Genomic DNA, 12,705 nt, shown 5'->3' on the forward strand with positions numbered 1-12,705 from the left:
TTAAGTAATTAAAATATCACTTGCTTCAACGGTGAAGAAAAACATCGTGAGTAAACCCGCAAGCCCAAGAATTCTACATAATGTTCTCAAAGGTGTATTGAGTCCACCAATCCGCACTGGGCCAGCGTGGTGGAATACTTCCTTAACCCCTTCTCATTTTGGGAGGAGACCCAGACCCGTGCCCTATAAATAAATAAATATACTACGACAATACACACATCGCCACCCAAAGTAAGCGTAGCTTGCGTTATGGGTACTAAGATGACTGATGAATAATTTTATGAATAATATTCATAACTAAATAGCAATATACATATAAACACTCAGACAATGAAATACATTCATGCTCATCACACACACATTTTCCATTAGTGAGAATCGAACCCACGGCCTTGGACTCAGCAGGGTCGCTGCAAACTGCGCTCGGCCGTGTAGTTGTGGGCCGGTAACGGGTTGATAAGATTGTCCATTGTACATTGGGGCTTTGTGGCTTATTGTCCGATCGCGTTTGCTAATCAAGCACCTGTTGCGTTTGAACAGCGGTTTCAAGCGTCGAAGCCTACTTCAGAGCTTAGGCCTTGAAAAAGAATGTCAAGATGTCCATAAGTAGTTCGTCTCTGTTCACGAGATACTTTTATACCAAGAGCGCGTCTTAAAGTATTATTTCCTTTCAATACGCTTCCTTTTATGGAGGCTGAACCAAAAAGATTACGACGTGATTTAGCACATAGGGCTTTTATATAAGGCATATTTTACTAGCAGATGCTAGCAACTTTGTCTGCGAATAATTTCCGATATCCAGTGAGTTTAAGAAATTTTCTCGCGTTGTCTACCTATACTCGTCCGTAGAAAGCAAGTTTCTAAACGCAAATCTAAAACTCAAATAAAAATCAAATTACCAAAATTGATAAGACTTTAATCGTCTGGCTTTCTGCCTCTATTTAACTCTATAATAGGGATGAAATCTAACTACCCTCTAGGGTGCTCAACGAGTGTTCTCTCAAAATTTCAAATTTCTACGTTTAGTTATTCGGGTTGTGGGTTGTCATTAAGATATTAACCTTTTATAGTTATAGAGAGAAGATGAACTTCGCAAAAAAATAAAGTTCTCTATCTGTGTCTCATATTTTATCGATCCATTTCCTTGTAACTATTTCAAAAGGAGAATCATAACTGCCTTCTGGTCTTTCGGATATAATGTCATTGGGCTGTCCTTTAAAAAAATAGTGCGGACTTGTAATTTCTCTACTGCTCGTCAATAAAAAAATCGCATTCGATTTCGATAACTTTAAGTAGCATATTTAAAGTCAAAGTCAAATATTTCTTTATTCAAAAAGGCACATAGATGACACATTTGATGCGTATATTACATTTTAAATATGATAAAGAAGTGAGTTGATGGCTATAACTAAATTCATCAACTTAAAACTAAGGTTCCAAACGCGCCCTAGTCTAAGAAGAAGCCCACCACAAACTGATTCTGTTGTTTTTTTTTTCACCATTGTTATTTAAAACTATTTAAGAACCAACCTGGTTAGAGTAATAATTTACACCCAAGCATTTTTATGAACTAGTAGTTTATTGTAAAATTGTATACAATTTCCTTTAAATGAATTACTTATGTTATGTATTTTATGTGTCTGAGGTACGTTCTCAGTGTTTATTGCTTATTTTTCGCTTGAATGCCCAGCAATCTCACATTATTTACTATCGTATTTAGTACCTACTATAGTATCCATATACATACGTTTACCGCTTATGAACCATATCGAATTAGTGAAGATGAACTGGATGTTTGTATTTTTAATGCCTCTCAGATTAATTAACAACTCAATTGAGTTCTTTGTGTTCGGCGTCACTAGATCGAATTTCATTTGCCTTGGCTGCAAATTAGAAACTGTCAGCACAAATGATCATGTTTCGTTTAGATATGTAGGACACCAAAGCCTTTGGACATCGCTCTAACTTCATACAATGTTTAGAGATAGATAATGCTTGCCCAAAAAGTTGAAAAGTTTCTGCTGAGTTTCTTGCCGGCTTCTTCTCGGTAGAATCTGACTTCAGAACCGGTGGTAGAGTCACTACACACAGACAGACTTGACGTTTCAAAAGTGCTTATATTAGGCCTACTTGAAATAAATGAATTTTTAATTTTGAATTTTGAATTTTTTGAATTTTTGAAACATTTGGAAACAGTTAGCTTTGTTTTTGGAGATCTCACCAGGACCACGATCTTCAGTTATGAAGGAACGACCATAGAGAGAGAGCTTTGTGGAGAATAGCAAATGATCATTATCATAACAATCAACCTATTACCGACCCACTATAAGGCACGGATCTCTAAACAGAATGAGAAGGGCTATGGTCGTAGTTCACCACTTTAGGAACAGTATGGAGAACTTTCGGGCTGTCATCACGATGTTCCCTTCACCGTTGAAGCAAGTGATATTTAATTGATTATTTTTAGAAAAATGCACATAATTCTGATCTTGGTCACCACGAAGGCCGCTTTAGCAAATATTTAAATACGAAAACTTGACCAATAATGACTGGCGTCTGCATTTTTTGGTATTCAAACAACATTGGCCCAATAATTGGTTCCAACATGTGGAGCCGTGTTGAGTTTCTGTCACTGTGCAGTCCAGTGGCACATTGCCCTCATTTAACTGAATCGATTGTGTGGCCTACAACTAGTGTGGTAGCAAAAAGCCAGTATGCGGTACCAATATTTCGCAGAAATATTTTTTAATCAATTATTATGTCGATAGTTTCTAGGTATGAGTATAAAATGTCATTTGTTAAAATGTTTTGTTGGTAGCGACTTTTAATGTAAGATATATTATGTCGCTAAACATTGTACAAGTCATTATCATCCATATCCGTATAGTAATAGATGTGATGTGTGTGTTTATGTTTTTTTATTTTTTACTTATGTTCGGCTCAACCACTCTACCGATGTTAAATTTGGCACAGAGCTCGCACCCTCAAAACAGGCAAAGGATACTTTTTAACCCAGGAAAATATCCCGACGTATTCATAATATTAACCTTTGTTTTATAAAACCTAACCGTCACATAATTTCGTTCAGAATTAGATTGTATCCTGGAGACAAACAAAGAATACTTTAAAATCAAAAGCTTAAAAAAAGAAAAAAACGTTCAACGCGGGCGCAGCAACAGGCACAGGCTAATGTTCGATAAAATATCGACCTTATATCTGTTGCTATCTTACTGTCCATACTGGTAAACATATTTGACTACCCCCAGGTCTTAGGTTCGATTCCAGAATCGTTGCACAAATTATAAGGGCGATCCCGGAGTTAGTATTGGTCTTGAATGCCGTCGATTCTGGTAACTGTTATAACATAGGCTTATAATATTTAAAGCTAAATTGCATTGGAGCAACTTGAAGGCAGACACTCCTCGCGGCTCCAAATCCTTATCCTATGAAAGAAGAGGATTTTTTAATATCTAATAATTGACGGAGCAAGCCACCAAGCCGCCAAGTCCACCTTGATGGTCAGCGGAAAACCGAAAAGCACGAAAGTTTCTTTGGAAACGAATTCCAGTGCTCCAATTAAACTGAAATTTCAGAGCCACGAACTCTTGATGACAAATCGGTACAGTATCACGGACGGTCTAATAATAAAGATGAAAAGCTGGCACTAGCTCACAGTAAACAGATTCTCACACCCATAATAATAATTGTATCATTAATAAGTTTCATATTGTAATTGAATGGTTGGTGCAATAAAATTGCCGCAATCCTGCCTGTAATACAGGTTTTTACCTAAATCAGGGACAGTAGATTTAGTCAATAGTCAATAGTCAATAGAAAATTTAAAACATTCTTGTGAATAAATTATTTTTATTTTTGTTTAATCCTCTTACAATAAAGAATATTTCTACTATGGCACACTTTTAGCAGTATTATAAGCCTAGATGTTACGGCTTCCCTTTCGGAGAGACCGTGTTGGCATCACGGTCTCATCCCCTGTAACTTTTTGGAGTTAATGTGAGTTTTTAAGCGATTTTAATTTAAGCAATTCAAATATCACGAGCTTTAGCAGTGAGCGTTTTGAGGGAACCTGCTTGTCCAAGAGTTCTCCATAACGTTCTCAATAGTGTGAAGTCGACCGTTCCGCACTTGGCCAGCGTTGGGTTGATAACGATGAATGAAGAGATACAGTAGTTTAATTTTACTCACTGTAAATGCTTACTAAGCTATTCCTTTACTGCTTAAGCCAGAAAGGCCCGGTTGAAAGGCGTTAGACATATTACGGTGTTATAACTTCACAATGTTTTCATAAAAAAGTACGCAGAAACAACCATAATATTGACTGTGTTATGGTCCTATGTAATATTTAAACAATAATAAAAACACTTTCATACGCACGGTACAAATGCGGTAAATGCAATTTCAAGCCATTAAAATAATTACGTTTGGTTTTACATTACTTTCATATTAAAACTAAAATGTAGGTAGACCCACATAATTTCAGTTTATAAACATTTCTGTAAATTTAACTGTGATACTTTTAATGAGAGTGCTCTCCTAGAAAGGAGTACTCTTTTTCAACTAACTTAAAATAACAGTATAAAGAGGAGGGGGAAGTTGGCGTCTTTGATCCCGAGGTAAATGCCGACATCGTTTAAAAAGTGTAGACAGTGTCATAGTCATTGACAGTGTACATAGGCTAAAAACCTTTTGTCACAAAGCTTTTCGGGGGAAGTACGACCAAGCAGCATTGCTGTCTTCTAGTCTGAAGGACGTAGTTGGTGGTTTCTAGCACGTGAGGCATAACACACACGCCTGAGGTAAATGGACAGAAGGCAGCACTTTGTAGGACTTGTTTCTGGCATGCCTTGCGAAGTGTTGCTTTTTTTTTTAAGGGTCTTCCATTTAGCCCAGGTAAGCCAACTAAGTCTTTTAACGATCACCTAAAAAAACACACAACTTTTCCACAATTGTTCCTACTACACTACTACTACACTACCTTAAATTGCAGCTACTTATTCGAGTAAATTAAAAGTATCGTAAGTAAACTCTCTCTTTACAAATGTACTTTATGGCCAGCAACAAAAACATTAACAGCATTTTGATGCACATATTTTAGACTTGGCAATAAAGTTATCATGAAATTAATGTGCCTTAATACCAGCGACAATTATGCCATGTACGGTAAGAGTGCCACCCACATGCCGGCGGATGGGACTGTCCTAGTATTTCATTTAGTAAGGTTTTGTTCACACCCACAGTCAAAGACATAAGATGTCGTGATAACTACAGTGACAGTGTAACTTGTATAATCTGTATACTTACCAATCGAATCTTAAATTTTTATATAAAATCTTCAGAACACCGTTTATAGAGCTGTGCTTGTCAACGCGATAGAGTTATTAATCTTCAATCCGATGATGGCAGTTCAGATTATTTATTAATTTCTGGAGCTTGTTTTTGCCTAAATATAAACGTAACTAAGCACAAACACACAGCGAATATTTTTTATTAGGGAAAATTGTACAGAATTCAGAAAACAACCTATGTAAAACTGCAAACCACTCGAAAACTAAATTCGACAGAGGATAGGTCGCAACCTAGATATAGTCTTATGCCCATATTCGCTAAACCTAGGAATCGCTTAAATCGAATGCCTAATGATTTAGGCGATGTCTATCGATAAAAAACGTTTCAACAACTCTTATATGAATGATAACTATTGGTGTAAAATTTGATGTATGCCCGGGAATCTTCTTAGATTAGGCGTTACTTATTAATGTCTTGTCTTGTTCGTTATTAGTGAAAACGGGACCGAGACCGATATGGCGGGGTTCGTTTGGATTAGTTTGATTAAGATATATTAAAAAAAAACAAATATATCTTAAACAAGGTTTTTAAAAACCAATCAAAAAGTATTATTTGTTGATCTTCTCACACAAATTAAGTAGTTTAAATAATTGCGTATAAGGTTCAAACTTCTCTTTGGATTTCCAACTGATGGTTATCGTGTTTTCGGAGGCACGCACATAAATGAAGTTACCGAACTCCCGGCTGGCTCTGGCAGGACTATCAGCCAAGAGGCGAATCAGAAAAGAGGAAGTCAAGATTTTAATCAGTGCGCACGTCGCTAAAGCTTCGAATTTGTCACATGTGGATAAATCTTTACGTAAAGCGTTTCACTCAGCAAAAACAGCCGCTGTCCGCTTTTCTGTTCAAAACATTTATACCCTCCTCGGTGGAATTAGAAACGTGTTGTTTTTTAATCAACCTCAATCTTGTTCATGCTTTTGTTGCTTCCCTGTTTCATCAAGAGAAAAATGTAACTGTTTCCCCATGATATATTCCTTTTATTGTTTGTTAGAACCTACCTACTCTTTTTTGCTTACGAAGCTGTGAAATAAAGAGTAATGTCTGCGACTCCTGCGTTTTGTTATATTCACGTTACGAAGGCTACATGAAGTTACATGAATTTTTGTCGTTAGCTTGCTCCGCGTCGCGCAATAAAGCTTATCATTATGATCCCTGAACGGGTTCTAACTTAATCGGACAAATTTTAAAGCGAATTCTCGAGAGTTCCACCTTTTGTATCCCTACTACTATTTCTCTATATTCCTAGGTTTTCATTCAAAAGTGTAGGAGTAGCAGAGCTTTAAGTTCGTGCGGGGAAGTAGGTACTACCGCCATGCTTTTGGTCTTTCTATGTTCCGGTCTTGCCAGTAGACTAACAGGTAACTTGGCGCAGTCCGACCATCGTACCTACTAAGCTAGACTAATCAACTAAGAAGTCAATAAAAAAAAACACAAACTCGTACACTGAAGATCTCTTTCTTTGGAAAGAAATATATAATTACATATTATTAAATCCGATTAAATTATAATTAACAAAAATCGCGCACAGGACTCCTCTCAAAGGACTGAGATACTAAGAGTATAAACCACCATGCTGCTCTAATGCCGCCTAGCGGGCTGTAACTATATTTGCATTCTCTACAAAATTCTAGTTAGTTAAAAATTTATTTTATAATGTTTACATGAAAGCAATTTTATATTCTTCGTTGTATTAACACAAAGGTTAAGCAATGAGTGGGGAGAAAATAGTCTTTTTTTCCATTTGTTATGACAATTATAAACCCATAATAGAATTAGTGCTTAAAAAATTTCTACCATTTTATTGAATTGCTTGAAATAATTTTCAAGTATATAAAAAGTTGAGAGTTGACGACCGATTGTCGCAGTGGCAGCGACCCTGCTTTCTGAGATCCAAGGAAAATGTCTGGGTGGTTTATCAGTATATTATAAGTTTTTATGTATATTATTAATAAAAATATTCATCAGTTATCTTAGTATCCATAACACAAGCTACGCTTACTATGGGGCTAGATAGCGATGTGCGTTTTGTTCTGGGATATTTATTTATTTTATTTTGTATAATTTACTAGCGTTTCGTTAAACTTATTATACCTTCGCGGTAATTACAAGTTACTTTACACTATTCTAGTGTCGCTCAACAGGTTGTCAGCTTATCTAAGCCCGAAATGAGCAGCTATTTGCATTTGTATACCGTTAGGTCATTAACTTAGGTATTTACTTAGCTTAATGATAGTCAAACATCTACTTAGCTACCTACATTGCGAATTTTTGTGAAAGGTAAATATCAAAACGCAAATTAGGTATTTAAGATAGATGTCGATTTTTAGTGTCAGCATTATTAGGTACTCCGTCTGCAGGAATTGGTTATCACGGGATACAAAGTACCATATGTCATTTTTTTTTTAATCATTTTTTGAAGGCCGAAAACTCAGATAGTAGGGTCGCTGGCCGGTGTGTCAATACACACTGGCCAGCGACCCTACTATCTGAGTCCAAGGCCATGGGTTTGATTCCCACAACTGCAAAAATGTTTGTGTGTTGATAATAAATGTTCTTCAGTGCATGGGTGTTTATGTATATTATTCATTAAAATATTCATCAGTCATCTTAGTAGGGGAGGCCGGGGCTGAAAGTTCCGATTTTCAAATAACATGTAATTTTATGATAAAAAAATAAGATTTTAATTTTTAATATTTGATTTTATTAAAAAGTCTTAATCGGTCTCTGTAATAGTGAAGTCATTTCTGCTAGTTTCTCAATATATTTTTTTGTACAGGCATATTTTTGCATAATTTTGGAAAGGAACATTTAACCCCACTTTGGGGCGAGTTGTTCCATGTGTGGGGCAAATTGTTCCACTTGGATAATTTAAATAAAGTAAAAGGATAATATAAGGTTTCTTTGAAATAAAACAATAATTTCTATAGTTACGTTCATTACGTTGTTATGAAATAGTATAAACTTTAAAAAAACAATAAAAAAAAATTACTAGCTACATCTAGATTAACATTTTGAAATGTTGACACTTCCATAACTGAACTTAAAAAAAGATAACAGAATATAACTGGCAATCTTCAGATAAATATTTCTTTTAATTCAACTGTAATAGAGATTCATCAAGTTAAAAACCTTACAAACATAACTGCACTTATTTTAACTACATAACAAAATAGGTAACCTTCTTGCAAACGCTTCAATAATAAATTTAATGGAAAGTGAGATCAAAACTTACAATTATAATAACTAAACAAATAACGTCAAATTATTTATCACCTTGAGGTTATCAAATTATTTTTATTAAGTGAAATAAAATTACAATGAAGACAAGTCATCAGTCTTGTTTTAATCAGTCGTAATCAACTTTGGTAACTTTTATTCTTATTCATCGTTAAATTCTTCATCTGACTCACAGTTGGGACACATATAAGTAATGTTATCAGTTTCATTTATACATTTAACATGTGCCCAATTTTTACACAAGCTACATTCTATCCACTTTTCTCTTGGTAGTGAATTTGAATATGAATCACAACAAATTATGCAGTACCATTCCAGAACCTCATCATCACTATCACTCTCGCTTTCTTGTAATACTCTTCGTTTAGCTTTTTTTGAGCTTTTCCCCTGCCTTTACCTTTTTCTTTATTATTGTTGTTTTCTTTCCCCTTGTTTCTAATTGCTTCGTCTTTCCTTGATTTCTTCTTTACCTGTTCTTCAGCTAATGCATTTTTTCTGGCGTGTCGGTCAAAACAGCTGTCTTTCTAATACGGCGTTTTGTAGCCATCTGCAATCTTGGGGATGCCTTTGGTAAAGGCTTTACAATTTCAGGATTAAACACAGCTGAAGCATTCATCTTTACTGGTGTAAATTGAAGTTCTTGGGCACTATTAATGGTTAAATCGATGTAATGTCATGTGGCAAATTTCCAGTTGTATGACAGCATTGGCAGCTTGACGTAATAACGTTTCGGATATTTTCCCTCTCTCAGTTTTCCGTTTGTAGGTACGTACCATCCTAAAAAAATGAAAAATATACTGTAAAAATGTATAGAAAATTTAAGGATCGATTGGGGTAAGTTGTTCCGGGGAACAACTAGCCCCTTTGGGAGGGAACTTGTAGCCCCAAATTATATTTTTGGATAAAAACTGTCATGCTAGCAACTTAACAAATTCAATTGAAAAAAACATTCAAGCTATAAAATACCTCACAAATGCCACTCTAAAATTGGAAAGATGCACATAAATCGGTCAATAATAAAGAAAAATAGACCAAAAAGTTTAATTACGAAAAAATTTACTCACGTGGTGTTCTAATAGCACAGTGCACACAGCCACTCTTTCGCCGCCGTCGAAGCAACTAAGATGGCCGCCAAAGTGGCGCGCCGCCTGATGCTTCAACGACGCACTTCACGTGTATTGCTATCTCTTTTCTTTACAAAGTTATTACTGTCGGAACAACGTGCCCCGGGAACTTCCAGCCCCGGCCTCCCCTACCCATAACACAAGCTACACTTATTTTGCGGCTAGATGGCGATGTTTGTATTGTCGTAGTATATTTGCTATTTATAGTATATTTACTTCTAACCAAGAAGATGGCGCACTGATGGGTAATGGAAAATCCTCGTCTATAAACAGAGACATTTCGCAGGGTATGCAAGGAAGACATCCCTCCAACTTCCTCCATGAGTCCATCAACCTGAGGTGTAGGCGTTACGTTAAACTTCATTTGCCTATAATTACTCCCGCAACCACGACCTTGAGACCGTAACGCACTCAATCACTTTTTAATTATCTCTATGCAATATTCCTGTCGATTTGCCCAATAGCTGCATAAACCTACAGTGTTAGTACCTACTGTCACTTTCATAAAATCTATCTGGCAGATTAAAAATTACAATAAAATCATCTTACAACTTGAATATTTTCCTCCCTGGTGCAGCGGTAAATGCGGTTTTTTAAGTTGAAGGCCCCGGGTTCGCTTCCGGCAGCGGCAAATTGGTAATTTATAATTTCTGATTTTTCTCTGGTCTGGTTTGGTCGGAGGCATCTGTCGTTCCGGTATGATGTCGTATAGAAACCGATTAAGGAAATGGATTTTACCTAACCTGGGTCTAAAAAACATTGATGTTCATTGCACAAGCATTTTCCAGTTGTGGGAATCGAACGTATAGCCTTCGATTGGCGAAAGCGGGGTCACCACCCACTGCGCCAATCGACCGTCAATATTACATGTTAGTAGAAAAACAAAAACAAAGAAAAGTTTATTTTTATAAAGAAAAGGAAAAACATTTTTACTTAAGTAGTAACCGGTAAATAGCATTTTCGCATATATAACAGATAAGTGTTTTTCGTTTGTGGTTACTGATATTTCATTAATTTTGTAAAACTACTCTCCTTTTTAAGTAATAAACAGTTTTAAGAGCTAGACTCCTGGGAAGTTTTAAGTTAATTTATTCGTTAAGTAACCAGATCGTTACCCAGATTTCGAGAAGGTACTCGAAATCTAGGTTAAAAGTTAAAGCTAGGCCAATTCAGCTAGTAAATTATACAGGCCATTACAGGTTTCAGCTTTTGATTTTTCTGGAATGAAATTTTAGTCCCATCACAGAGTTAGGAAATTGGCAGTGTTAACCTCTCTGCCTCCCGGTTATTATCACTAACTTATGATAATGGTCGTTAAACCCACCAACCCATATTGGAGCAGCGTGGTAGGTCTATGCAATAAAACCTTCTTTCCTATGTTAGAGACGGCTGATAATGTTGAGACAGATACACAAATAAAATTAGCTTCACCACATTGTCGATACGTACTCATTATTATGAGACAATTAGGTAATTAAATTGCTGAATCAGTAACGAATTCATGTAAACTGAAGTCCACAAACATGGTTTAAAGTAGAATCTATATAATAATTAAATTTGACTTTCTTGTCTTGTTGAAGTATAGTCTAGTTGGACACTAAGTTGGGTGCTTGTCTGTTTACCAAAATTTAATAACTTACCAACATTTCATTTATGAAAAATTTCAACCATTTATTACCACCATACATAATAATTGCATTGCAAGATAAGTAAGTATCTTGCAATGCAATTATTAATTAATGTCTGGACTTGAGTGTGTTTATGTGTGGGTGGCGGTATTAGTGTGTGCGAGAACTCAGTGCAACTGCAAATGTTATCTGCAGGGGCAGGTGGTAACTCGTAATAGTGCTTCTGTTTCACAGTAAGCTTTGTTTGGGATCCAGTAATAGTAATAGGGCGACCAGAGCGAAGTGCATCTTTGACATCAAAATTTTCGCATTGAAAACGCTTAAACCAAATTTTTGCTACTCTCATACCCCGCACTAGGTCCATAGACATCGCAATTTTTTTTCGCGGCTTGCGTTGCATTTTTACCTTTTTCGTAGTATAATTTTAAAAGTATCGAATTTCTTCTAATGAAGAATTTCGTACTGTGAAGATGAGTGAATCTAATGATTCACTCATCTTCACAGTACGAAATACAAATAAAAATGACACATTTTCCTAATCTGAATTTGGAATTATCTTCTTTTAATGATACCAAAACCAGCCAGATACAAATAGTATAGCCAAAGAGATTTTACTACAGGTTTATACATACTAGAATGCGAAAAGACTTTTTCCCCAACCTATTAAGACAATCATATTGATTGTTAGTATAAAAATATTCAGCCTAATGTAGCTTCTATCCGACACAAAACATAAAAGTGTCTCTATGTGCGCACTGCCTTATATCATATCGTCGCCTTATTCAGGCGGGTAAGAACCAATGCCACGTTTGTGTGTTTGTATAATCAGGTCTCCATCATAATAATAGCTGTTTTGCCTTGTAAACAAATGCCCTAGAGACTGCACTGTTAACGTTTGAATGGTGAGCATAACTCAGTCGTGCGTTGGAAATCACTTTTTGATGGAATGAAATCGACGTGTTGGTTTCAATTGGAGCTGACGTTTATTTCGAGATACGTTTAACTGATGATCAGTAATGGTTCGCAAAATGATCTCTGTTGATTTAGTATTTATCTAGCTAGTCATATGCGAATAATTTTGATGACCTTTCTGGCACAGTAATATGCTCATCAACTATATGTTCATTTGTTTTAAATTTAAGCTCTGGAGGGAAATAACGGTTATGGAACATACTAAAGCATACTATTTATACAAACTCAGAACTTTTTAATGTGCCTTATTATTTTTTAGTGGTCCCTTGCGACTTCGCGTATAAGTCAACCTTATAAGATAGATGTATGCTACTGTGGATTTTCTTTTAGAACTTTTAAAGGGGAACAATTTTAACAGTTCTTAACATTTTGTT

At 35.8% G+C, this 12,705-nt stretch overlaps 1 protein-coding gene and 1 long non-coding RNA gene across 9 annotated transcripts in view; one reads left to right on the plus strand and one right to left on the minus strand.

Annotated features, from left to right (window-relative positions):
* LOC120623646 (proton channel OtopLc) overlaps nt 1–12,705 on the plus strand; it is a 73,946-nt gene that overhangs the window by 41,164 nt on the left and 20,077 nt on the right. The gene's annotated exons all lie outside the window — the stretch shown is intronic.
* Nucleotides 9,312–9,846, minus strand: LOC120623647. Its single transcript, XR_005658728.1, has 2 exons — nt 9,672–9,846; nt 9,312–9,384 (listed from the first exon to the last, which is right to left on the minus strand). It is a non-coding gene; the product is annotated as an uncharacterized LOC120623647 (long non-coding RNA).

The sequence above is a fragment of the Pararge aegeria genome, chromosome 5, assembly GCF_905163445.1.
Source record: "Pararge aegeria chromosome 5, ilParAegt1.1, whole genome shotgun sequence".
NCBI lineage: Eukaryota > Metazoa > Arthropoda > Insecta > Lepidoptera > Nymphalidae > Pararge > Pararge aegeria.